Genomic DNA, 24,133 nt, shown 5'->3' on the forward strand with positions numbered 1-24,133 from the left:
AACAACCGCCTCACTGTGAGAGACGGCGGCTCCTCCGCGTTTCCTCACAGTACCCCCCCCCCCCCCCCGAGGAGTGGACTCCGGACAACTCCCACCAGGTTTCTCGGGATGTGAGGCATGAAATTCTCTCCTTAATTCGTCTGCATGCATGCGCGTCCCTGGTACCCATTGCCTCTCCTCAATGCCGTACCCTTTCCAGTGTACGAGATATTGTACTGAGTTTTGCACAACACGTGAATCTAAAATCTTTTCCACCTCATATTCAGGTTGGTCATCTACCAACACAGGGGGAGGAGGAGCGGAACCCACCTGGACCGCAGGTTTGAGTAGGGACACATGAAACAACCTTACGCCCCGCATGCTGGCAGGAAGATCAATGGCGTAAGTCACGTTATTGATTCTTTTGGTTACTGGGAATGGACCCACAAACCTGGGACCCAGTTTGGTAGAAGGCTGCTTCAGGGTCAAGTGACGTGTGGACACCCAGACTAACTCCCCTGGCTGAAACTTCCATTCCACGGATCGTCTTTTGTCTGCTTGACCCTTCTGACTCTGGAACGCCTTCTGCAAATTCCCCTTAACAATTCCCCAATTGTCCCTAAGTGATCTTTGCCAATCCTCCAGTGCTGGAAATGGGGATGACACGACTGAAAAAGGGGAAAATTTGGGTGATCTCCCTGTCACAATCTGGAATGGAGAGAACCCAGATGAGGAATTCTTCAAATTATTTTGTGCAAATTCCGCGAAGGGCAAAAATTTTACCCAGTCAGTCTGTGCTTCCGCAACGTAACATCTTAGGAATTGTTCCAAAGACTGATTGATACGTTCCGTCTGCCCATTAGTCTGTGGGTGGTAACCTGACGAAAAAGACAACTTCATGCCCATTTGGCGGCAAAATGCCCTCCAGAAACCAGAGACAAATTGGACTCCCCTATCCGACACAATGTCTTCCGGAATGCCATGCAGCCGGAAGACGTGAATGATGCACAACTCGGCCAGTTCCTGAGCCGAGGGGAGTCCTTTCAGGGGCACAAAATGGGCCATCTTGCTAAAACGGTCGACTACCACCCAAATGACCGACATTCCTTCAGACCTGGGCAATTCTCCCACAAAATCCATGGACAAGTGGGTCCATGGCTCACTCGGGGTGGGCAAAGGCTGCAGCTTACCTACAGATGCCAGCCGGGAGGGTTTACTCTTGGCACAGACCGCACACTCCCTGACATACTCTTTGCAATCTGTTGCCAAAGAAGGCCACCAAGCACACCTGGCAATCAGATCCTGCGTTCTAGCAGCTCCAGGATGACCAGCATTCTTATGGGCGTGAAAGAGGTGCAGGATTTGTAAACGAAAGGGCAAAGGGATAAACATAGCCCCTTCGGGTTTTCCCTCAGGAACGTCCTGCTGAAATGGACCCAAAACCTCCGTCCAATCCTCCCAAGTCTCTGTTGCGGCTAACACTAGTTCCCACGGGATGATAGACTCAGGAGCGGGTGGCTGTGCCGTTTCTGGTTCAAAACACCTGGAGAGGGCATCTGCCTTGACGTTTTTGCTGCCTGGGGTGTACGTGATTATAAATCTAAACCTTGTAAAAAACAAAGACCATCGGGCCTGACGGGGACTTAGCCTCTTCGCCCCCTCGATGTATTCCAAGTTCTTATGGTCGGTGTAAACTGTGATCGTGTGTTCTGCCCCCTCTAACCAGTGGCGCCACTCCTCAAATGCCAATTTAATAGCCAGAAGTTCCCGGTTGCCTATATCATAATTTTTTTCTGCAGGTGAAAACCTGCGGGAAAAATAAGCACATGGGTGTAATCTGCCCTGCAACCCAGACCGTTGCGACAGCACCGCCCCCACCCCAACTTCTGAGGCATCAACCTCCACAATGAAGGGAAAGGACGTGTCAACATGCCTCAAAATTGGTGCTGAGCAAAATAATTTTTTCAATAAAGCAAATGCCGCCACGGCTTCAGGAGACCAGTGGTTGGTATCCGCCCCTTTTTTCGTGAGACTGGTAAGGGGGGCAACTAAAGTGGAGTATCCCTTAATGAACCTCCTGTAATAGTTCGCGAACCCCAAAAATCTCTGCAGGGCCTTCAACCCCACTGGCTGTGGCCACTCCAACACGGCTGTGACCTTGGCAGGATCCATTGAGAGGCCCGAGGTGGAAATTACGTATCCCAGAAACGTGACCGTGGTCACTTCAAATATACACTTTTCCACCTTCGCGTAGAGCCTATTCTGTCTTAATTTGTTTAGGACAAATTTTACGTGAACCCTGTGTTCGGAGAGGTTATTGGAATAAATTAGTATGTCATCGAGGTATACCAACACGAATCTACCCAAAACCTCCCGGAATACCTCATTGATTAATTCTTGGAAGACGGCTGGCGCATTGCACAACCCGAAGGGCATCACTAGGTACTCGTAATGCCCGTCGGGTGTGTTGAAGGCCGTCTTCCACTCATCACCCTCTCTGATGCGGATTAGATTGTATGCCCCCCTCAGATCCAATTTAGAGAAGATCTTTGCGGCTGTGACTTGCGTAAATAAATCGTCTATCAAGGGTAACGGATAGCGATTTTTTATCGTGATCTTATTGAGGCCCCGATAATCAATACAAGGTCGGAGACCCCCGTCTTTCTTTTTTTAACGAAAAAGAAACCGGCCCCAGCAGGCGACCGGGAGGGCCGGATGAACCCCTTGGCTAAGTTATCACGAATGTATTCCTGCATAGCCATCTTCTCTGGACCGGACAAGTTATACAGGTGACCCCTAGGGGGCATACAACCAGCACGGAGATCAATGGGGCAATCGAACGGGCGACGAGGGGGTAACTGATCAGCAGACTTAGGACAAAATACATCAGAGAACTCTGCATACTCTTCGGGAACCCCCTCCACAAGAATCTTGGTCCGACCCAATGTCACCTTCCCTAAACACCGTTGGTGACAATGATCGGACCATCTGGTTACCTGACCCGTAGCCCAGTCTATGTGCGGAGAATGGATTTGCAGCCACGGCATGCCTAGGATAATAGTGGAGGTAGACATGCGTAACACAAAAAATCGTAACTGCTCCCCATGCAGTACCCCTATGACGACCTTCACCTCCGGGGTCTGTGACAGTGGGCGATCCCGTTGCAGAGGGGAATCGTCGACTGCCGTGACCTGAATGGGGGGACTCACTGGAGTGAGGGGAATACCCAACTCCTGAGCAAATTCAAGATCCATAAAATTAGCCGCTGAGCCAGAATCAACAAACGCTTCAGTGGCTACGGACTTATTCTCCCATGTGATAGTACAGGGGAGAAGCAATTTTTTCTCTTTAAGGGGTGAAAATTGTGTGCCTAGGGTGTCACCCCCCACTACTCCTAGGCAAAGTCGTTTCCCGACTTGTTAGGGCAGTTTCGCACCCTATGCCCTGCTGCTGCGCAATACAGGCACAGCTGTTCCGTCATTCTCCGCCGTCGCTCCACCTGAGTCAACTTCGAACGACCAATCTGCATTGGTTCGGGCGGAGGCAAGGCCGGAGAGGGTGAGACAGGCGGAGAAGGTGTTACTAGGGGTGTAGCGGATGGTGCCGCGTAAGATGTCACCCTGACGCGGTGACTACCCCTAACCTGCTTCTGATGGCGTAACCTACGATCAACTCGAATGGCCGATGATATGGCCTCATCGACTGTCTTGGGCTCGGGTACAGTTAACATTAGATCAGAGACTTCCTCCGACAACCCAGACAGGAAGTAATCCATCAGAGCAAAGTTATCGAATCTAGCGGTGACTGACCACCTACGGAACTCTGCCGCATAATCCTCGACCGAGCCTCTGCCTTGCCGCAAAAGTTTGAGCTTCCGCTCAGAGGACGCGGCAAGGTCAGGGTCGTCATAAATTATGGCCATGGCCTTAAAGAATTCCTCCACCGAGGTCAGGGCAATATTGGTAGGAGGCAGGTTGTATGCCCAGGACTGGGAGTCCCCAGTCAGCAAAGTTTTAATAAAGATGACCCGTTGGGTCTCAGTCCCAGGATCGGGGTCTCAACTCGAAATACGACAACACTCTACTCCTGAAATTCCGGAAGTCAGACTTGTGGCCGGAAAACGTATCAGGTACAGGCATACGTATGTCAGTACTAGGAGAGGATCGCACTGAATCAACTGACGTCTGGAGGGTTTGCACAGAGCCTGACAGGACATCAATCATAGTCTTGTGGCTACCCAGCACTTGGTTGATGTTTTCCACCGAAGTGGCAAGTGCGCCCAGACGGTCAGTGTGTGCGTCCATTTGCATTTTTTGTCTGGCGTTCTGTAACGATCGGTGAAGCACAGAGAGGATCTGATTACCAGTGATCTGCAGTATCACAGGAAATACAGATGTATACCAGATTATACGTGATCTGCAGTATCACTGATAATCCGATATACTAGCTAACCTCTGTTCACTTGAATAGAGTGTAGTGTTTGGTGTAACTGTAACACTTTGAGGACTAGGCCTCAGTGCAGTAAGGAGAGCTGCACAGATTCCTTCCGCAAACCTGAGCTCTCCAAGGCGGGAGGAGTCAGGCTGCCAGCGGGAAGGATATACTGAAAGTAACCCTCAGGCGGAAGGGTCACTTAACAGAACGAGGAACCGCCTCTAACAGTAAGGTCGGTTCTCGAGGTCGGACAAGCCAGGTCGTACACACACGGACAGATAAAGTACAAGATCAGGAGGCAAAGGCGGAGTCAAAGTACAGGCAGGGTTCAGCAACGGGGTATCAGAAATATCGGGGTACAAAATCAGGAGGCAGAAGCAGAGTCAAGGAACGAGCCGGGGTTCGGCAACAGAGTATCAGAAATATCGAGGTACAAGATCAGAGTTCAAAAGGGTAGTCAAGGCAGGCAAAAGTCATAACAAATAAATACAATCAAACTAGTACTTTAGCTATCAACAGAATCTAGCTAAGTGTAGGATTACAGCTCCAGCTGGTCCCGGCACACTTGCGGATCTGACTACGGATCTGGGTGCTTCCACATAAGTGATCGCACGCCAGACAAAGAGCAAGTGAACAACCAGCAGTATATATACTCTAGGACCTTTCCAGGACCTCCCTAATTGCTGGTCCAATGGGAGCAGTGGAATTTGTCAGCTGACCCAGCTGGTCAGCCGACTCCCTTCTAACAGCTATTTAAACTCTGCCTCTGTGCTCGCGCGCATGTAAGTCTGAATCTTGGTGGACTATCAGTCCCAGCCACACCAGTACTGTCATGCAATGTATCTAGTGCGGGGGCCGCCTCTGATGCGGATTCCGCCGCTCTGCCTAAGCGGCATGCGGCGGTTTTTTCGCGTTGTGACGCGCTGCTGAACGCGGAAACAACCGCCTCACTGTGAGAGACGGCGGCTCCTCCGCGTTTCCTCACACATACAAGGCATAGTATGCACAGCAGTTTGAGAAGTTTCCTATCTTGGACATGTAGATGGAGGGAAAAAAAACATCCTGAACAGAAGGAATTCTCCACAACTACACCGGAACTTCAAAAAGCCAAATGAAATCATCCCACTATGTTATAGCCTACGAGGGAGACACTAGCTGTCACTATATTTACGTCAAACTTTACTCCTAGCATAAACCTTTGCCTGGAATGCGGAGTGACAAAACTGAAAAAATCTTCCAGCTGTTAGCAGATATCCACGGACACAAACCTTAACCGTGCTTCCCCCAATCTCTAGAGAGGGGGGTGGGAGGATGCCCTGTATTGGCCCCCCTTCCCACTAAACCTACGCTCTGCGATCCGCAAGAAAAAAACAAAAAAACCCATGACACTGAATCATGCTGAAATTACAGAAACATCACATAGCACTAACTAATAGCACTGAACTGGAACCAGCTTGCAGAACATCTCAGAAACACCCCTATGGACAGGGGAAAAAAAACATGCTGTCTCTCTCTCACTTTCCTCATTACCAGTCTCCTCTCTCTTCCCTCTCTCTCCTTCCCCTCTACTACTCGAAAGCCTTAGCCCCCCCTTATCTCTCCTGCGGGGGACACCCATATCTGGCAAACCTCCCATACTCCCGCTGGACACACGGGAGAAAGAGAACGAACAAACAAAAACTGCACACAGCAGCCACTAGCACAACCCGAGAGAGAGGAAAAAAAACAATACAGGAAAACCAGTAAGAACACACACTGTAAACCTTAGAGAGAAAGCACTGCTGGAACAAACTGTCAACATGTAATACCAAACACTTGCATTAGAATTAAACAAATGAAACACTATACTTGCCAGTGTCTTGAGACATTCTCCCCAAATGACCATTCGTTACAGCATCGGTCAAGTTTTGCTCGCGAAGTTCTGGACCCCCTCAGGCTACTGATTCCTTCGTTCAGCAGATCGCCACCACTACGGCACTTGCACCCCAAGCCGCCGCCCGGGACAGCCCACGATCTGGATTCTGGCGTTAGGCGTGTGTACAATCACACCTATATGATTCAGTCCACGAACCTTCGCCACTGTAATTACTCGAACGTCATTCCGTGCGCCCGGCTTTCTCGCAGCCTGGCAGCACCACTTATCTCTTCTCGATACGTTTCTAGCGAGCGTCTCAGCGTCTCCTCCGCTTGTTACTGTGGAAGTCCTGGAAAACTAGATAACAGACTGACATCTGGCCCGGTCCTTGCCTGCCTTTTCTGCTAGGCAGCGCTGGGTTCACGGCACCAATTGTAATATCCACCTTTTGCTCCGGCACCAGCAAACTCATCAGCAGGAGTTTGCAAACATGACTCTTCACACAGCAAGCAGGAGATAGACTTTTCTCAGGCTTCTTCAATGTTTACGTTATTTATTCAAGTAACAGAAATACAGATAGATACAGTTTATCATCTCCCGGCAAAGCAGACTTCCATGTTGCGTTACAGCTGCTTGAGTATCTTCCTACTGAAGATACCCAGGTCTTCTTGTATCTACTCTATGTTACATCTAGACTACCTATGTACAGCATACATTATATCAGATTACAGAAAGGAAGCACATACTTAGAGGTCCCAGTCAGCCTTGCGAGCTATTGCGAAAGTAAAGAGCAGAATGCCCTCTCCATCGCTCACCCCAGATTTAATACCGACTAGGAAAGAGTTAAATATGACATCATCTTCGCCATCCCCTATATCCGTCTATTAGTGGACCCACTTGTGGTGTCATCATACACACCTACTCGATTAATAATCAATGAGGCATTTGACCTACATGCAGGCCTGTGGATATTTACATAACATGGCTGATGTTTATTGTTCTAGTGGCGGTACATCTGCAGGTCAGGGAGCCCTGCGGCCTTGTACTAGAACAGCTTCTTGGTATGTTCTAGTTCTGCTGACAGAACTGCAGATTTTCTCTCAGAGAAAATCCCCTTAAAGGGCAGGTCTGCTCATCAAGCGTTTTTGACTAACTCAGTCCAAATAACTGAGGCCTACTTAAATTATAACATGCGCTTAGACTTTTCACTCTGCCTGTCTGGGCACTGTGAAAGCAGTCGTTGCTTCCGCACTGGAGATCACTGACCCTCTTTCCATCAGTTGACTCTGCTAAAGGCAGCGAGCCCTCTGGCTACTGGATTCCAGCCTGGCTACATGGAAAGCACTACTGCCCTACTTCTGTGACTGAAGATCAGTTTAAAGGAAACCTGAACTGGAAAGACTGTGGGAGGTGCTTTTGAAGAGTAGCCTTTGAATTTGCTAGTTGGTTGGTTTTGTCCATCTCTGTGTTCTTGAGAGGACAAAGACAAGGGTTATCCTCGTTAGTATAGTGGTCAGTATCCCTGCCTGTCACGCGGGAGACCGGGGTTCAATTCCCCGACGGGGAGGCAGCTTTTGCTTCTTAAACTTTGTTTATCTCCATGTGTCTAGCCTAGGAATAACAATTGTTCAGCCCTTTCACTAACATTTTCCAGCCCCCTTGCTGGTGGTGGAGACTCACAGTGCCATGGCCGGTTAGCTCAGTTGGTTAGAGTGTGGTGCTAATAACGCCAAGGTCGTGGGTTCGATCCCCGTACGGGCCACAGGTGTGCGCTTAGACTTTTCACTCTGCCTGTCTGGGCACTGTGAAAGCAGTCGTTGCTTCCGCACTGGAGATCACTGACCCTCTTTCCATCAGTTGACTCTGCTAAAGGCAGCGAGCCCTCTGTACACCCAGGACTGTTGTCATGGTTTCAAGGAGATGAAATCACACTCCCCCCTCATTGGAAATGTCCTTTTACATGGCATGCAAAAACAGTTACCTACTTTGCATACAACTTTGCCAACTGCTTTTTCTTTCCCAGCAATACTGCTGCTCTCCTTTCAGCTGTATGGAAATACCGTTGCTTGTCTTTTGCACCTAACACAAAATTGAAACACAATCTATTTCACAGAATAACCTCTACCCAAAAGCAAAACCAAACAAACCCTAGAGGCCACATTCAGGACAGAATGTGGCCTCGGTGACCGTTGGGAAAGGTAGTGAGCAAAAAGATCATTTCAGGATTTATGGAAACAAATCACTACTAGTTGTAATTGGCTACTGGATTCCAGCCTGGCTACATGGAAAGCACTACTGCCCTACTTCTGTGACTGCAGATACAGTTTAAAGGAAACCTGAACTGGAAAGACTGTGGGAGGTGCTTTTGAAGAGTAGCCTTTGAATTTGCTAGTTGGTTGGTTTTGTCCATCTCTGTGTTCTTGAGAAGACAAAGCCCAGCGTTATCCTTGTTAGTATAGTGGTCAGTATCCCCGCATGTCACGCGGGAGACCGGGGTTCAATTCCCCGACGGGGAGGCAGCTTTTGCTTCTTAAACTTTGTTTATCTCCATGTGTCTAGCCTAGGAATAACGTTTGTTCAGCCCTTTCACTAACATTTTCCAGCCCCCTTGCTGGTGGTGGAGACTCACAGTGCCATGGCCGGTTAGCTCAGTTGGTTAGAGCGTGGTGCTAATAACGCCAAGGTCGCTGGTTCGATCCCCGTATGGGCCACAGGTGTGCGCTTAGACTTTTCACTCTGCCTGTCTGGGCACTGTGAAAGCAGTCGTTGCTTCCGCACTGGAGATCACTGACCCTCTTTCCATCAGTTGACTCTGCTAAAGGCAGCGAGCCCTCTGTACACCCAGGACTGTTGTCATGGTTTCAAGGAGATGAAATCGCACTCCCCCCTCATTGGAAATGTCCTTTTACATGGCATGCAAAAACAGTTACCTACTTTGCATACAACTTTGCCAACTGCTTTTTCTTTCCCAGCAATACTGCTGCTCTCCTTTCAGCTGTATGGAAATACCGTTGCTTGTCTTTTGCACCTAACACAAAATTGAAACACAATCTATTTCACAGAATAACCTCTACCCAAAAGCAAAACCAAACAAACCCTAGAGGCCACATTCAGGACAGAATGTGGCCTCGGTGACCGTTAGGAAAGGTAGTGAGCAAAAAGATCATTTCAGGATTTATGGAAACAAATCACTACTAGTTGTAATTGGCTACTGGATTCCAGCCTGGCTACATGGAAAGCACTACTGCCCTACTTCTGTGACTGAAGATACAGTTTAAAGGAAACCTGAACTGGAAAGACTGTGGGAGGTGCTTTTGAAGAGTAGCCTTTGAATTTGCTAGTTTGTTGGTTTTGTCCATCTCTGTGTTCTTGAGAGGACAAAGCCCAGGGTTATCCTCGTTAGTATAGTGGTCAGTATCCCCGCCTGTCATGCGGGAGACCGGGGTTCAATTCCCCGACGGTGAGGCAGCTTTTGCTTCTTAAACTTTGTTTATCTCCATGTGTCTAGCCTAGGAATAACGTTTGTTCAGCCCTTTCACTAACATTTTCCAGCCCCCTTGCTGGTGGTGGAGACTCACAGTGCCATGGCCGGTTAGCTCAGTTGGTTAGAGTGAGGTGCTAATAACGCCAAGGTCGCGGGTTCGATCCCCGTACGGGCCGCTCTGTCTGGGCACTGTGAAAGCAGTCGTTGCTTCCGCACTGGAGATCACTGACCCTCTTTCCATCAGTTGACTCTGCTAAAGGCAGCGAGCCCTCTGTACACCCAGGACTGTTGTCATGGTTTCAAGGAGATGAAATCACACTCCCCCCTCATTGGAAATGTCCTTTTACATGGCATGCAAAAACAGTTACCTACTTTGCATACAACTTTGCCAACTGCTTTTTCTTTCCCAGCAATACTGCTGCTCTCCTTTCAGCTGTATGGAAATACCGTTGCTTGTCTTTTGCACCTAACACAAAATTGAAACACAATCTATTTCACAGAATAACCTCTACCCAAAAGCAAAACCAAACAAACCCTAGAGGCCACATTCAGGACAGAATGTGGCCTCGGTGACCGTTAGGAAAGGTAGTGAGCAAAAAGATCATTTCAGGATTTATGGAAACAAATCACTACTAGTTGTAATTGGCTACTGGATTCCAGCCTGGCTACATGGAAAGCACTACTGCCCTACTTCTGTGACTGAAGATACAGTTTAAAGGAAACCTGAACTGGAAAGACTGTGGGAGGTGCTTTTGAAGAGTAGCCTTTGAATTTGCTAGTTTGTTGGTTTTGTCCATCTCTGTGTTCTTGAGAGGACAAAGCCCAGGGTTATCCTCGTTAGTATAGTGGTCAGTATCCCCGCCTGTCACGCGGGAGACCGGGGTTCAATTCCCCGACGGGGAGGCAGCTTTTGCTTCTTAAACTTTGTTTATCTCCATGTGTCTAGCCTAGGAATAACGTTTGTTCAGCCCTTTCACTAACATTTTCCAGCCCCCTTGCTGGTGGTGGAGACTCACAGTGCCATGGCCGGTTAGCTCAGTTGGTTAGAGTGTGGTGCTAATAACGCCAAGGTCGCGGGTTCGATCCCCGTACGGGCCACTCTGTCTGGGCACTGTGAAAGCAGTCGTTGCTTCTGCACTGGAGATCACTGACCCTCTTTCCATCAGTTGACTCTGCTAAAGGCAGCGAGCCCTCTGTACACCCAGGACTGTTGTCATGGTTTCAAGGAGATGAAATCGCACTCCCCCCTCATTGGAAATGTCCTTTTACATGGCATGCAAAAACAGTTACCTACTTTGCATACAACTTTGGCAACTGCTTTTTCTTTCCCAGCAATACTGCTGCTCTCCTTTCAGCTGTATGGAAATACCGTTGCTTGTCTTTTGCACCTAACACAAAATTGAAACACAATCTATTTCACAGAATAACCTCTACCCAAAAGCAAAACCAAACAAACCCTAGAGGCCACATTCAGGACAGAATGTGGCCTCGGTGACCGTTAGGAAAGGTAGTGAGCAAAAAGATCATTTCAGGATTTATGGAAACAAATCACTACTAGTTGTAATTGGCTACTGGATTCCAGCCTGGCTACATGGAAAGCACTACTGCCCTACTTCTGTGACTGAAGATACAGTTTAAAGGAAACCTGAACTGGAAAGACTGTGGGAGGTGCTTTTGAAGAGTAGCCTTTGAATTTGCTAGTTGGTTGGTTTTGTCCATCTCTGTGTTCTTGAGAAGACAAAGCCCAGGGTTATCCTCGTTAGTATAGTGGTCAGTTTCCCCGCCTGTCACGCGGGAGACCGGGGTTCAATTCCCCGACGGGGAGGCAGCTTTTGCTTCTTAAACTTTGTTTATCTCCATGTGTCTAGCCTAGGAATAACGTTTGTTCAGCCCTTTCACTAACATTTTCAAGCCCCCTTGCTGGTGGTGGAGACTCACAGTGCCATGGCCGGTTAGTTCAGTTGGTTAGAGTGTGGTGCTAATAACGCCAAGGTCGCGGGTTCGATCCCCGTACGGGCCACAGGTGTGCGCTTAGACTTTTCACTCTGCCTGTCTGGGCACTGTGAAAGCAGTCGTTGCTTCCGCACTGGAGATCACTGACCCTCTTTTCATCAGTTGACTCTGCTAAAGGCAGCGAGCCCTCTGTACACCCAGGACTGTTGTCATGGTTTCAAGGAGATGAAATCACACTCCCCCCTCATTGGAAATGTCCTTTTACATGGCATGCAAAAACAGTTACCTACTTTGCATACAACTTTGCCAACTGCTTTTTCTTTCCCAGCAATACTGCTGCTCTCCTTTCAGCTGTATGGAAATACCGTTGCTTGTCTTTTGCACCTAACACAAAATTGAAACACAATCTATTTCACAGAATAACCTCTACCCAAAAGCAAAACCAAACAAACCCTAGAGGCCACATTCAGGACAGAATGTGGCCTCGGTGACTGTTAGGAAAGGTAGTGAGCAAAAAGATCATTTCAGGATTTATGGAAACAAATCACTACTAGTTGTAATTGGCTACTGGATTCCAGCCTGGCTACATGGAAAGCACTACTGCCCTACTTCTGTGACTGAAGATACAGTTTAAAGGAAACCTGAACTGGAAAGACTGTGGGAGGTGCTTTTGAAGAGTAGCCTTTGAATTTGCTAGTTGGTTGGTTTTGTCCATCTCTGTGTTCTTGAGAGGACAAAGCCCAGGGTTATCCTCATTAGTATAGTGGTCAGTATCCCCGCCAGTCACGCGGGAGACCGGGGTTCAATTCCCCGACGGGGAGGCAGCTTTTGCTTCTTAAACTTTGTTTATCTCCATGTGTCTAGCCTAGGAATAACGTTTGTTCAGCCCTTTCACTAACATTTTCCAGCCCCCTTGCTGGTGGTGGAGACTCACAGTGCCATGGCTGGTTAGCTCAGTTGGTTAGAGTGTGGTGCTAATAACGCCAAGGTCGCGGGTTTGATCCCCGTACGGGCCACAGGTGTGCGCTTAGACTTTTCACTCTGCCTGTCTGGGCACTGTGAAAGCAGTCGTTGCTTCCGCACTGGAGATCACTGACCCTCTTTCCATCAGTTGACTCTGCTAAAGGCAGCGAGCCCTCTGTACACCCAGGACTGTTGTCATGGTTTCAAGGAGATGAAATCGCACTCCCCCCTCATTGGAAATGTCCTTTTACATGGCATGCAAAAACAGTTACCTACTTTGCATACAACTTTGCCAACTGCTTTTTCTTTCCCAGCAATACTGCTGCTCTCCTTTCAGCTGTATGGAAATACCGTTGCTTGTCTTTTGCACCTAACACAAAATTGAAACACAATCTATTTCACAGAATAACCTCTACCCAAAAGCAAAACCAAACAAACCCTAGAGGCCACATGCAGGACAGAATGTGGCCTCGGTGACCGTTAGGAAAGGTAGTGAGCAAAAAGATCATTTCAGGATTTATGGAAACAAATCACTACTAGTTGTAATTGGCTACTGGATTCCAGCCTGGCTACATGGAAAGCACTACTGCCCTACTTCTGTGACTGAAGATACAGTTTAAAGGAAACCTGAACTGGAAAGACTGTGGGAGGTGCTTTTGAAGAGTAGCCTTTGAATTTGCTAGTTGGTTGGTTTTGTCCATCTCTGTGTTCTTGAGAGGACAAAGCCCAGGGTTATCCTCGTTAGTATAGTAGTCAGTATCCCCGCCTGTCACGTGGGAGACCGGGGTTCAATTCCCCGACGGGGAGGCAGCTTTTGCTTCTTAAACTTTGTTTATCTCCATGTGTCTAGCCTAGGAATAACGTTTGTTCAGCCCTTTCACTAACATTTTCAAGCCCCCTTGCTGGTGGTGGAGACTCACAGTGCCATGGCCGGTTAGCTCAGTTGGTTAGAGTGTGGTGCTAATAACGCCAAGGTCGCGGGTTCGATCCCCGTACGGGCCACAGGTGTGCGCTTAGACTTTTCACTCTGCCTGTCTGGGCACTGTGAAAGCAGTCGTTGCTTCTGCACTGGAGATCACTGACCCTCTTTCCATCAGTTGACTCTGCTAAAGGCAGCGAGCCCTCTGTACACTCAGGACTGTTGTCATGGTTTCAAGGAGATGAAATCGCACTCCCCCCTCATTGGAAATGTCCTTTTACATGGCATGCAAAAACAGTTACCTACTTTGCATACAACTTTGCCAACTGCTTTTTCTTTCCCAGCAATACTGCTGCTCTCCTTTCAGCTGTATGGAAATACCGTTGCTTGTCTTTTGCACCTAACACAAAATTGAAACACAATCTATTTCACAGAATAACCTCTACCCAAAAGCAAAACCAAACAAACCCTAGAGGCCACATTCAGGACAGAATGTGGCCTCGGTGACCGTTAGGAAAGGTAGTGAGCAAAAAGATCATTTCAGGATTTATGGAAACAAATCACTACTAGTTGTAATTGGCTACTGGATTCCAGCCTGGCTACATGGAAAGCACTACTGCCCTACTTCTGTGACTGAAGATACAGTTTAACCCCCCTGGCGGTTTGCAAAAAATCCGCCAGGGGGCAGCAAATCTTTTTTTTTAATTTTTTTTTTTTTTTTCATGTAGCGAGACAAAGTCTCGCTACATGATAGCCGCTGCTCAGCGGCATCCCCCCAGCCCCTCCGATCGCCTCCGGCGATCGGAGATCAGGAGATCCCGTTCAAAGAACGGGATCTCCTGGAGGGCTTCCCCCGTCGCCATGGCGACGGGCGGGATGACGTCACCGACGTCATCGACGTCGTGACGTCAGAGGGGACTCCGATCTGCCCCATAGCGCTGCCTGGCACTGATTGGCCAGGCAGCGCACGGGGTCTGGGGGGGGGGGCGGCCGCGGCGAGAGGAATTGCGGCGGATCGGCGGGTAGCGGCGGCGATCAGATGCTACACGCAGCTAGCAAAGTGCTAGCTGCGTGTAGCAAAAAAAAAATTATGCAAATCGGCCCAGCGGGGCCTGAGCGGTGCCTCCCGGCGGCATAGCCCGTGCTCAGCACGGGCTTACCGCCAGGGAGGTTAAAGGAAACCTGAACTGGAAAGACTGTGGGAGGTGCTTTTGAAGAGTAGCCTTTGAATTTGCTAGTTGGTTGGTTTTGTCCATCTCTGTGTTCTTGAGAGGACAAAGCCCAGGGTTATCCTCGTTAGTATAGTGGTCAGTATCCCCGCCTGTCACGCGGGAGACTGGGGTTCAATTCCCCGATGGGGAGGCAGCTTTTGCTTCTTAAACTTTGTTTATCTCCATGTGTCTAGCCTAGGAATAACGTTTGTTCAGCCCTTTCACTAACATTTTCCAGCCCCCTTGCTGGTGGTGGAGACTCACAGTGCCATGGCCGGTTAGCTCAGTTGGTTAGAGTGTGGTGCTAATAACACCAAGGTCGTGGGTTCGATCCCCGTACGGGCCACTCTGTCTGGGCACTGTGAAAGCAGTCGTTGCTTCCGCACTGGAGATCACTGACCCTCTTTACATCAGTTGACTCTGCTAAAGGCAGCGAGCCCTCTGTACACCCAGGACTGTTGTCATGGTTTCAAGGAGATGAAATCGCACTCCCCCCTCATTGGAAATGTCCTTTTACATGGCATGCAAAAACAGTTACCTACTTTGCATACAACTTTGCCAACTGCTTTTTCTTTCCCAGCAATACTGCTGCTCTCCTTTCAGCTGTATGGAAATACCGTTGCTTGTCTTTTGCACCTAACACAAAATTGAAACACAATCTATTTCACAGAATAACCTCTACCCAAAAGCAAAACCAAACAAACCCTAGAGGCCACATTCAGGACAGAATGTGGCCTCGGTGACCGTTAGGAAAGGTAGTGAGCAAAAAGATCATTTCAGGATTTATGGAAACAAATCACTACTAGTTGTAATTGGCTACTGGATTCCAGCCTGGCTACATGGAAAGCACTACTGCCCTACTTCTGTGACTGAAGATACAGTTTAAAGGAAACCTGAACTGGAAAGACTGTGGGAGGTGCTTTTGAAGAGTAGCCTTTGAATTTGCTAGTTGGTTGGTTTTGTCCATCTCTGTGTTCTTGAGAGGACAAAGTCCAGGGTTATCCTCGTTAGTATAGTGGTCAGTATCCCCGCCTGTCACGCGGGAGACCGGGGTTCAATTCCCCGACGGGGAGGCAGCTTTTGCTTCTTAAACTTTGTTTATCTCCATGTGTCTAGCCTAGGAATAACGTTTGTTCAGCCCTTTCACTAACATTTTCCAGCCCCCTTGCTGGTGGTGGAGACTTACAGTGCCATGGCCGGTTAGCTCAGTTGGTTAGAGCGTGGTGCTAATAACGCCAAGGTCGCGGGTTCGATCCCTGTACGGGCCACAGGTGTGTGCTTAGACTTTTCACTCTGCCTGTCTGGGCACTGTGAAAGCAGTCGTTGCTTCTGCACTGGAGATCACTGACCCTCTTTCCATCAGTTGACTCTGCTAAAGGCAGCGAGCCCTCTGTACACCCAGGACTGTTGTCATGGTTTCAAGGAGATGAAATCGCACTCCCCCCTCATTGGAAATGTCCTTTTACATGGCATGCAAAAACAGTTACCTACTTTGCATACAACTTTGCCAACTGCTTTTTCTTTCCCAGCAATACTGCTGCTCTCCTTTCAGCTGTATGGAAATACCGTTGCTTGTCTTTTGCACCTAACACAAAATTGAAACACAATCTATTTCACAGAATAACCTCTACCCAAAAGCAAAACCAAACAAACCCTAGAGGCCACATTCAGGACAGAATGTGGCCTCGGTGACCGTTAGGAAAGGTAGTGAGCAAAAAGATCATTTCAGGATTTATGGAAACAAATCACTACTAGTTGTAATTGGCTACTGGATTCCAGCCTGGCTACATGGAAAGCACTACTGCCCTACTTCTGTGACTGAAGATACAGTTTAAAGGAAACCTGAACTGGAAAGACTGTGGGAGGTGCTTTTGAAGAGTAGCCTTTGAATTTGCTAGTTGGTTGGTTTTGTCCATCTCTGTGTTCTTGAGAGGACAAAGCCCAGGGTTATCCTCGTTAGTATAGTGGTCAGTATCCCTGCCTGTCACGCGGGAGACCGGGGTTCAATTCCCCGACGGGGAGGCAGCTTTTGCTTCTTAAACTTTGTTTATCTCCATGTGTCTAGCCTAGGAATAACGTTTGTTCAGCCCTTTCACTAACATTTTCCAGCCCCCTTGCTGGTGGTGGAGACTCACAGTGCCATGGCCAGTTAGCTCAGTTGGTTAGAGCGTGGTGCTAATAACGCCAAGGTCGCGGGTTCGATCCCCGTACGGGCCACAGGTGTGCGCTTAGACTTTTCACTCTGCCTGTCTGGGCACTGTGAAAGCAGTCGTTGCTTCTGCACTGGAGATCACTGACCCTCTTTCCATCAGTTGACTCTGCTAAAGGCAGCGAGCCCTCTGTACACCCAGGACTGTTGTCATGGTTTCAAGGAGATGAAATCGCACTCCCCCCTCATTGGAAATGTCCTTTTACATGGCATGCAAAAACAGTTACCTACTTTGCATACAACTTTGCCAACTGCTTTATCTTTCCCAGCAATACTGCAGCTCTCCTTTCAGCTGTATGGAAATACCGTTGCTTGTCTTTTGCACCTAACACAAAATTGAAACACAATCTATTTCACAGAATAACCTCTACCCAAAAGCAAAACCAAACAAACCCTAGAGGCCACATTCAGGACAGAATGTGGCCTCGGTGACCGTTAGGAAAGGTAGTGAGCAAAAAGATCATTTCAGGATTTATGGAAACAAATCACTACTAGTTGTAATTGGCTACTGGATTCCAGCCTGGCTACATGGAAAGCACTACTGCCCTACTTCTGTGACTGAAGATACAGTTTAAAGGAAACCTGAACTGGAAAGACTGTGGGAGGTGCTTTTGAAGAGTAGCCTTTGAATTTGCTAGTTGGTTGGTTTTGTCCATCTCTGTGTTCTTGAGAGGGCAAAGCCGAGGGTTATCCTCGTTAGTATAGTGGTCAGTATCCCCGCCTGTCACGCGGGAGACCGGGGTTCAATTCCCCGACGGGGAGGCAGCTTTTGCTTCTTAAACTTTGTTTATCTCCATGTGTCTAGCCTAGGAATAACGTTTGTTCAGCCCTTTCACTAACATTTTCCAGCCCCCTTGCTGGTGGTGGAGACTCACAGTGCCATGGCCGGTTAGCTCAGTTGGTTAGAGCGTGGTGCTAATAACGCCAAGGTTGCGGGTTCGATCCCCGAATGGGCCACAGGTGTGCGCTTAGACTTTTCACTCTGCCTGTCTGGGCACTGTGAAAGCAGTCGTTGCTTCCGCACTGGAGATCACTGACCCTCTTTCCATCAGTTGACTCTGCTAAAGGCAGCGAGCCCTCTGTACACCCAGGACTGTTGTCATGGTTTCAAGGAGATGAAATCGCACTCCCCCCTCATTGGAAATGTCCTTTTACATGGCATGCAAAAACAGTTACCTACTTTGCATACAACTTTGCCAACTGCTTTTTCTTTCCCAGCAATACTGCTGCTCTCCTTTCAGCTGTATGGAAATACCGTTGCTTGTCTTTTGCACCTAACACAAAATTGAAACACAATCTATTTCACAGAATAACCTCTACCCAAAAGCAAAACCAAACAAACCCTAGAGGCCACATTCAGGACAGAATGTGGCCTCGGTGACCGTTGGGAAAGGTAGTGAGCAAAAAGATCATTTCAGGATTTATGGAAACAAATCACTACTAGTTGTAATTGGCTACTGGATTCCAGCCTGGCTACATGGAAAGCACTACTGCCCTACTTCTGTGACTGCAGATACAGTTTAAAGGAAACCTGAACTGGAAAGACTGTGGGAGGTGCTTTTGAAGAGTAGCCTTTGAATTTGCTAGTTGGTTGGTTTTGTCCATCTCTGTGTTCTTGAGAAGACAAAGCCCAGCGTTATCCTTGTTAGTATAGTGGTCAGTATCCCCGCATGTCACGCGGGAGACCGGGGTTCAATTCCCCGACGGGGAGGCAGCTTTTGCTTCTTAAACTTTGTTTATCTCCATGTGTCTAGCCTAGGAATAACGTTTGTTCAGCCCTTTCACTAACATTTTCCAGCCCCCTTGCTGGTGGTGGAGACTCACAGTGCCATGGCCGGTTAGCTCAGTTGGTTAGAGCGTGGTGCTAATAACGCCAAGGTCGCTGGTTCGATCCCGGTATGGGCCACAGGTGTGCGCTTAGACTTTTCACTCTGCCTGTCTGGGCACTGTGAAAGCAGTCGTTGCTTCCGCACTGGAGATCACTGACCCTCTTTCCATCAGTTGACTCTGCTAAAGGCAGCGAGCCCTCTGTACACCCAGGACTGTTGTCATGGTTTCAAGGAGATGAAATCGCACTCCCCCCTCATTGGAAATGTCCTTTTACATGGCATGCAAAAACAGTTACCTACTTTGCATACAACTTTGCCAACTGCTTTTTCTTTCCCAGCAATACTGCTGCTCTCCTTTCAGCTGTATGGAAATACCGTTGCTTGTCTTTTGCACCTAACACAAAATTGAAACACAATCTATTTCACAGAATAACCTCTACCCAAAAGCAAAACCAAACAAACCCTAGAGGCCACATTCAGGACAGAATGTGGCCTCGGTGACCGTTAGGAAAGGTAGTGAGCAAAAAGATCATTTCAGGATTTATGGAAACAAATCACTACTAGTTGTAATTGGCTACTGGATTCCAGCCTGGCTACATGGAAAGCACTACTGCCCTACTTCTGTGACTGAAGATACAGTTTAAAGGAAACCTGAACTGGAAAGACTGTGGGAGGTGCTTTTGAAGAGTAGCCTTTGAATTTGCTAGTTGGTTGGTTTTGTCCATCTCTGTGTTCTTGAGAGGACAAAGCCCAGGGTTATCCTCGTTAGTATAGTGGTCAGTATCCCCGCCTGTCACGCGGTAGACCGGGGTTCAATTCCCCGACGGGGAGGCAGCTTTTGCTTCTTAAACTTTGTTTATCTCCATGTGTCTAGCCTAGGAATAACGTTTGTTCAGCCCTTTCACTAACATTTTCCAGCCCCCTTGCTGGTGGTGGAGACTCACAGTGCCATGGCCGGTTAGCTCAGTTGGTTAGAGTGTGGTGCTAATAACGCCAAGGTCGCGGGTTTGATCCCCGTACGGGCCACAGGTGTGCGCTTAGACTTTTCACTCTGCCTGTCTGGGCACTGTGAAAGCAGTCGTTGCTTCCGCACTGGAGATCACTGACCCTCTTTCCATCAGTTGACTCTGCTAAAGGCAGCGAGCCCTCTGTACACCCAGGACTGTTGTCATGGTTTCAAGGAGATGAAATCGCACTCCCCCCTCATTGGAAATGTCCTTTTACATGGCATGCAAAAACAGTTACCTACTTTGCATACAACTTTGCCAACTGCTTTTTCTTTCCCAGCAATACTGCTGCTCTCCTTTCAGCTGTATGGAAATACCGTTGCTTGTCTTTTGCACCTAACACAAAATTGAAACACAATCTATTTCACAGAATAACCTCTACCCAAAAGCAAAACCAAACAAACCCTAGAGGCCACATTCAGGACAGAATGTGGCCTCGGTGACCGTTAGGAAAGGTAGTGAGCAAAAAGATCATTTCAGGATTTATGGAAACAAATCACTACTAGTTGTAATTGGCTACTGGATTCCAGCCTGGCTACATGGAAAGCACTACTGCCCTACTTCTGTGACTGAAGATACAGTTTAAAGGAAACCTGAACTGGAAAGACTGTGGTAGGTGCTTTTGAAGAGTAGCCTTTGAATTTGCTAGTTGGTTGGTTTTGTCCATCTCTGTGTTCTTGAGAGGACAAAGCCCAGGGTTATCCTCGTTAGTATAGTGGTCAGTATCCCCGCCTGTCACGCGGGAGACCGGGGTTCAATTCCCCGACGGGGAGGCAGCTTTTGCTTCTTAAACTTTGTTTATCTCCATGTGTCTAGCCTAGGAATAACGTTTGTTCAGCCCTTTCACTAACATTTTCCAGCCCCCTTGCTGGTGGTGGAGACTCACAGTGCCATGGCCAGTTAGCTCAGTTGGTTAGAGTGTGGTGCTAATAACGCCAAGGTCGCGGGTTCGATCCCTGTACGGGCCACAGGTGAGCGCTTAGACTTTTCACTCTGCCTGTCTGGGCACTGTGAAAGCAGTCGTTGCTTCCGCACTGGAGATCACTGACCCTCTTTCCATCAGTTGACTCTGCTAAAGGCAGCGAGCCCTCTGTACACCCAGGACTGTTGTCATGGTTTCAAGGAGATGAAATCGCACTCCCCCCTCATTGGAAATGTCCTTTTACATGGCATGCAAAAACAGTTACCTACTTTGCATACAACTTTGCCAACTGCTTTTTCTTTCCCAGCAATACTGCTGCTCTCCTTTCAGCTGTATGGAAATACCGTTGCTTGTCTTTTGCACCTAACACAAAATTGAAACACAATCTATTTCACAGAATAACCTCTACCCAAAAGCAAAACCAAACAAACCCTAGAGGCCACATTCAGGACAGAATGTGGCCTCGGTGACCGTTAGGAAAGGTAGTGAGCAAAAAGATCATTTCAGGATTTATGGAAACAAATCACTACTAGTTGTAATTGGCTACTGGATTCCAGCCTGGCTACATGGAAAGCACTACTGCCCTACTTCTGTGACTGAAGATACAGTTTAAAGGAAACCTGAACTGGAAAGACTGTGGGAGGTGCTTTTGAAGAGTAGCCTTTGAATTTGCTAGTTGGTTGGTTTTGTCCATCTCTGTGTTCTTGAGAGGACAAAGCCCAGGGTTATCCTCGTTAGTATAGTGGTCAGTATCCCCGCCTGTCACGCGGGAGACCGGGGTTCAATTCCCCGACGGGGAGGCAGCTTTTGCTTCTTAAACTTTGTTTATCTCCATGTGTCTAGCCTAGGAATAACGTTTGTTCAGCCCTTTCACTAACATTTTCCAGCCCCCTTGCTGGTGGTGGAGACTCACAGTGCCATGGCCGGTTAGCTCAGTTGGTTAGAGCGTGGTGCTAATAACGCCAAGGTTGCGGGTTCGATCCCCGAATGGGCCACAGGTGTGCGCTTAGACTTTTCACTCTGCCTGTCTGGGCACTGTGAAAGCAGTCGTTGCTTCCGCACTGGAGATCACTGACCCTCTTTCCATCAGTTGACTCTGCTAAAGGCAGCGAGCCCTCTGTACACCCAGGACTGTTGTCATGGTTTCAAGGAGATGAAATCGCACTCCCCCCTCATTGGAAATGTCCTTTTACATGGCATGCAAAAACAGTTACCTACTTTGCATACAACTTTGCCAACTGCTTTTTCTTTCCCAGCAATACTGCTGCTCTCCTTTCAGCTGTATGGAAATACCGTTGCTTGTCTTTTGCACCTAACACAAAATTGAAACACAATCTATTTCACAGAATAACCTCTACCCAAAAGCAAAACCAAACAAACCCTAGAGGCCACATTCAGGACAGAATGTGGCCTCGGTGACCGTTAGGAAAGGTAGTGAGCAAAAAGATCATTTCAGGATTTATGGAAACAAATCACTACTAGTTGTAATTGGCTACTGGATTCCAGCCTGGCTACATGGAAAGCACTACTGCCCTACTTCTGTGACTGAAGATACAGTTTAAAGGAAACCTGAACTGGAAAGACTGTGGGAGGTGCTTTTGAAGAGTAGCCTTTGAATTTGCTAGTTGGTTGGTTTTGTCCATCTCTGTGTTCTTGAGAGGACAAAGCCCAGGGTTATCCTCGTTAGTATAGTGGTCAGTATCCCCGCCTGTCACGCGGGAGACTGGGGTTCAATTCCCCGACGGGGAGGCAGCTTTTGCTTCTTAAACTTTGTTTATCTCCATGTGTCTAGCCTAGGAATAACGTTTGTTCAGCCCTTTCACTAACATTTTCCAGCCCCCTTGCTGGTGGTGGAGACTCACAGTGCCATGGCCGGTTAGCTCAGTTGGTTAGAGCGTGGTGCTAATAACGCCAAGGTCGCGGGTTCGATCCCCGTACGGGCCACAGGTGTGCGCTTAGACTTTTCACTCTGCCTGTCTGGGCACTGTGAAAGCAGTTGTTGCTTCCGCACTGGAGATCACTGACCCTCTTTCCATCAGTTGACTCTGCTAAAGGCAGCGAGCCCTCTGTACACCCAGGACTGTTGTCATGGTTTCAAGGAGATGAAATCGCACTCCCCCCTCATTGGAAATGTCCTTTTACATGGCATGCAAAAACAGTTACCTACTTTGCATACAACTTTGCCAACTGCTTTTTCTTTCCCAGCAATACTGCTGCTCTCCTTTCAGCTGTATGGAAATACCGTTGCTTGTCTTTTGCACCTAACACAAAATTGAAACACAATCTATTTCACAGAATAACCTCTACCCAAAAGCAAAACCAAACAAACCCTAGAGGCCACATTCAGGACAGAATGTGGCCTCGGTGACCGTTAGGAAAGGTAGTGAGCAAAAAGATCATTTCAGGATTTATGGAAACAAATCACTACTAGTTGTAATTGGCTACTGGATTCCAGCCTGGCTACATGGAAAGCACTACTGCCCTACTTCTGTGACTGAAGATACAGTTTAAAGGAAACCTGAACTGGAAAGACTGTGGGAGGTGCTTTTGAAGAGTAGCCTTTGAATTTGCTAGTTGGTTGGTTTTGTCCATCTCTGTGTTCTTGAGAGGACAAAGCCCAGGGTTATCCTTGTTAGTATAGTGGTCAGTATCCCCGCCTGTCACGCGGGAGACCGGGGTTCAATTCCCCGACGGGGAGGCAGCTTTTGCTTCTTAAACTTTGTTTATCTCCATGTGTCTAGCCTAGGAATAACGTTTGTTCAGCCCTTTCACTAACATTTTCCAGCCCCCTTGCTGGTGGTGGAGACTCACAGTGCCATGGCCGGTTAGCTCAGTTGGTTAGAGCGTGGTGCTAATAACACCAAGGTCGCGGGTTCGATCCCCGTATGGGCCACAGGTGTGCGCTTAGACTTTTCACTCTGCCTGTCTGGGCACTGTGAAAGCAGTCGTTGCTTCCGCACTGGAGATCACTGACCCTCTTTCCATCAGTTGACTCTGCTAAAGGCAGCGAGCCCTCTGTACACCCAGGACTGTTGTCATGGTTTCAAGGAGATGAAATCGCACTCCCCCCTCATTGGAAATGTCCTTTTACATGGCATGCAAAAACAGTTACCTACTTTGCATACAACTTTGCCAACTGCTTTTTCTTTCCCAGCAATACTGCTGCTCTCCTTTCAGCTGTATGGAAATACCGTTGCTTGTCTTTTGCACCTAACACAAAATTGAAACACAATCTATTTCACAGAATAACCTCTACCCAAAAGCAAAACCAAACAAACCCTAGAGGCCACATTCAGGACAGAATGTGGCCTCGGTGACCGTTAGGAAAGGTAGTGAGCAAAAAGATCATTTCAGGATTTATGGAAACA

The 24,133-nt window shown here is 48.1% G+C and overlaps 30 non-coding genes across 30 annotated transcripts; all 30 read left to right on the forward strand.

Annotated features, from left to right (window-relative positions):
* Window positions 1-7,763: 7,763 nt before the first annotated feature.
* On the forward strand, window positions 7,764-7,835 carry TRNAD-GUC (transfer RNA aspartic acid (anticodon GUC)). The gene has a single exon. It is a non-coding gene; the product is annotated as a tRNA-Asp (tRNA).
* A 121-nt stretch (window positions 7,836-7,956) lies between these two features.
* On the forward strand, window positions 7,957-8,030 carry TRNAI-AAU (transfer RNA isoleucine (anticodon AAU)). Its single transcript has one exon. It is a non-coding gene; the product is annotated as a tRNA-Ile (tRNA).
* Window positions 8,031-8,905: 875 nt separating this feature from the next.
* On the forward strand, window positions 8,906-8,979 carry TRNAI-AAU (transfer RNA isoleucine (anticodon AAU)). The gene has a single exon. It is a non-coding gene; the product is annotated as a tRNA-Ile (tRNA).
* A 682-nt stretch (window positions 8,980-9,661) lies between these two features.
* TRNAD-GUC (transfer RNA aspartic acid (anticodon GUC)) lies at window positions 9,662-9,733 on the forward strand. The gene has a single exon. It is a non-coding gene; the product is annotated as a tRNA-Asp (tRNA).
* A 121-nt stretch (window positions 9,734-9,854) lies between these two features.
* On the forward strand, window positions 9,855-9,928 carry TRNAI-AAU (transfer RNA isoleucine (anticodon AAU)). Its single transcript has one exon. It is a non-coding gene; the product is annotated as a tRNA-Ile (tRNA).
* Window positions 9,929-10,583: 655 nt separating this feature from the next.
* TRNAD-GUC (transfer RNA aspartic acid (anticodon GUC)) lies at window positions 10,584-10,655 on the forward strand. The gene has a single exon. It is a non-coding gene; the product is annotated as a tRNA-Asp (tRNA).
* A 121-nt stretch (window positions 10,656-10,776) lies between these two features.
* TRNAI-AAU (transfer RNA isoleucine (anticodon AAU)) lies at window positions 10,777-10,850 on the forward strand. The gene has a single exon. It is a non-coding gene; the product is annotated as a tRNA-Ile (tRNA).
* A 655-nt stretch (window positions 10,851-11,505) lies between these two features.
* TRNAD-GUC (transfer RNA aspartic acid (anticodon GUC)) lies at window positions 11,506-11,577 on the forward strand. Its single transcript has one exon. It is a non-coding gene; the product is annotated as a tRNA-Asp (tRNA).
* A 121-nt stretch (window positions 11,578-11,698) lies between these two features.
* On the forward strand, window positions 11,699-11,772 carry TRNAI-AAU (transfer RNA isoleucine (anticodon AAU)). The gene has a single exon. It is a non-coding gene; the product is annotated as a tRNA-Ile (tRNA).
* Window positions 11,773-12,647: 875 nt separating this feature from the next.
* On the forward strand, window positions 12,648-12,721 carry TRNAI-AAU (transfer RNA isoleucine (anticodon AAU)). Its single transcript has one exon. It is a non-coding gene; the product is annotated as a tRNA-Ile (tRNA).
* An 875-nt stretch (window positions 12,722-13,596) lies between these two features.
* Window positions 13,597-13,670, forward strand: TRNAI-AAU (transfer RNA isoleucine (anticodon AAU)). Its single transcript has one exon. It is a non-coding gene; the product is annotated as a tRNA-Ile (tRNA).
* A 1,207-nt stretch (window positions 13,671-14,877) lies between these two features.
* On the forward strand, window positions 14,878-14,949 carry TRNAD-GUC (transfer RNA aspartic acid (anticodon GUC)). Its single transcript has one exon. It is a non-coding gene; the product is annotated as a tRNA-Asp (tRNA).
* A 121-nt stretch (window positions 14,950-15,070) lies between these two features.
* TRNAI-AAU (transfer RNA isoleucine (anticodon AAU)) lies at window positions 15,071-15,144 on the forward strand. Its single transcript has one exon. It is a non-coding gene; the product is annotated as a tRNA-Ile (tRNA).
* A 655-nt stretch (window positions 15,145-15,799) lies between these two features.
* On the forward strand, window positions 15,800-15,871 carry TRNAD-GUC (transfer RNA aspartic acid (anticodon GUC)). The gene has a single exon. It is a non-coding gene; the product is annotated as a tRNA-Asp (tRNA).
* A 121-nt stretch (window positions 15,872-15,992) lies between these two features.
* On the forward strand, window positions 15,993-16,066 carry TRNAI-AAU (transfer RNA isoleucine (anticodon AAU)). The gene has a single exon. It is a non-coding gene; the product is annotated as a tRNA-Ile (tRNA).
* A 682-nt stretch (window positions 16,067-16,748) lies between these two features.
* On the forward strand, window positions 16,749-16,820 carry TRNAD-GUC (transfer RNA aspartic acid (anticodon GUC)). Its single transcript has one exon. It is a non-coding gene; the product is annotated as a tRNA-Asp (tRNA).
* Window positions 16,821-16,941: 121 nt separating this feature from the next.
* Window positions 16,942-17,015, forward strand: TRNAI-AAU (transfer RNA isoleucine (anticodon AAU)). Its single transcript has one exon. It is a non-coding gene; the product is annotated as a tRNA-Ile (tRNA).
* A 682-nt stretch (window positions 17,016-17,697) lies between these two features.
* On the forward strand, window positions 17,698-17,769 carry TRNAD-GUC (transfer RNA aspartic acid (anticodon GUC)). Its single transcript has one exon. It is a non-coding gene; the product is annotated as a tRNA-Asp (tRNA).
* A 121-nt stretch (window positions 17,770-17,890) lies between these two features.
* TRNAI-AAU (transfer RNA isoleucine (anticodon AAU)) lies at window positions 17,891-17,964 on the forward strand. Its single transcript has one exon. It is a non-coding gene; the product is annotated as a tRNA-Ile (tRNA).
* Window positions 17,965-18,839: 875 nt separating this feature from the next.
* Window positions 18,840-18,913, forward strand: TRNAI-AAU (transfer RNA isoleucine (anticodon AAU)). The gene has a single exon. It is a non-coding gene; the product is annotated as a tRNA-Ile (tRNA).
* Window positions 18,914-19,595: 682 nt separating this feature from the next.
* On the forward strand, window positions 19,596-19,667 carry TRNAD-GUC (transfer RNA aspartic acid (anticodon GUC)). Its single transcript has one exon. It is a non-coding gene; the product is annotated as a tRNA-Asp (tRNA).
* Window positions 19,668-19,788: 121 nt separating this feature from the next.
* Window positions 19,789-19,862, forward strand: TRNAI-AAU (transfer RNA isoleucine (anticodon AAU)). The gene has a single exon. It is a non-coding gene; the product is annotated as a tRNA-Ile (tRNA).
* Window positions 19,863-20,544: 682 nt separating this feature from the next.
* Window positions 20,545-20,616, forward strand: TRNAD-GUC (transfer RNA aspartic acid (anticodon GUC)). Its single transcript has one exon. It is a non-coding gene; the product is annotated as a tRNA-Asp (tRNA).
* Window positions 20,617-20,737: 121 nt separating this feature from the next.
* Window positions 20,738-20,811, forward strand: TRNAI-AAU (transfer RNA isoleucine (anticodon AAU)). The gene has a single exon. It is a non-coding gene; the product is annotated as a tRNA-Ile (tRNA).
* A 682-nt stretch (window positions 20,812-21,493) lies between these two features.
* TRNAD-GUC (transfer RNA aspartic acid (anticodon GUC)) lies at window positions 21,494-21,565 on the forward strand. Its single transcript has one exon. It is a non-coding gene; the product is annotated as a tRNA-Asp (tRNA).
* Window positions 21,566-21,686: 121 nt separating this feature from the next.
* On the forward strand, window positions 21,687-21,760 carry TRNAI-AAU (transfer RNA isoleucine (anticodon AAU)). Its single transcript has one exon. It is a non-coding gene; the product is annotated as a tRNA-Ile (tRNA).
* Window positions 21,761-22,442: 682 nt separating this feature from the next.
* TRNAD-GUC (transfer RNA aspartic acid (anticodon GUC)) lies at window positions 22,443-22,514 on the forward strand. The gene has a single exon. It is a non-coding gene; the product is annotated as a tRNA-Asp (tRNA).
* Window positions 22,515-22,635: 121 nt separating this feature from the next.
* On the forward strand, window positions 22,636-22,709 carry TRNAI-AAU (transfer RNA isoleucine (anticodon AAU)). Its single transcript has one exon. It is a non-coding gene; the product is annotated as a tRNA-Ile (tRNA).
* Window positions 22,710-23,391: 682 nt separating this feature from the next.
* On the forward strand, window positions 23,392-23,463 carry TRNAD-GUC (transfer RNA aspartic acid (anticodon GUC)). Its single transcript has one exon. It is a non-coding gene; the product is annotated as a tRNA-Asp (tRNA).
* Window positions 23,464-23,584: 121 nt separating this feature from the next.
* TRNAI-AAU (transfer RNA isoleucine (anticodon AAU)) lies at window positions 23,585-23,658 on the forward strand. The gene has a single exon. It is a non-coding gene; the product is annotated as a tRNA-Ile (tRNA).
* The last annotated feature ends 475 nt before the right edge of the window (window positions 23,659-24,133 follow it).

The sequence above is a fragment of the Hyperolius riggenbachi genome, chromosome 2, assembly GCF_040937935.1.
Source record: "Hyperolius riggenbachi isolate aHypRig1 chromosome 2, aHypRig1.pri, whole genome shotgun sequence".
NCBI lineage: Eukaryota > Metazoa > Chordata > Amphibia > Anura > Hyperoliidae > Hyperolius > Hyperolius riggenbachi.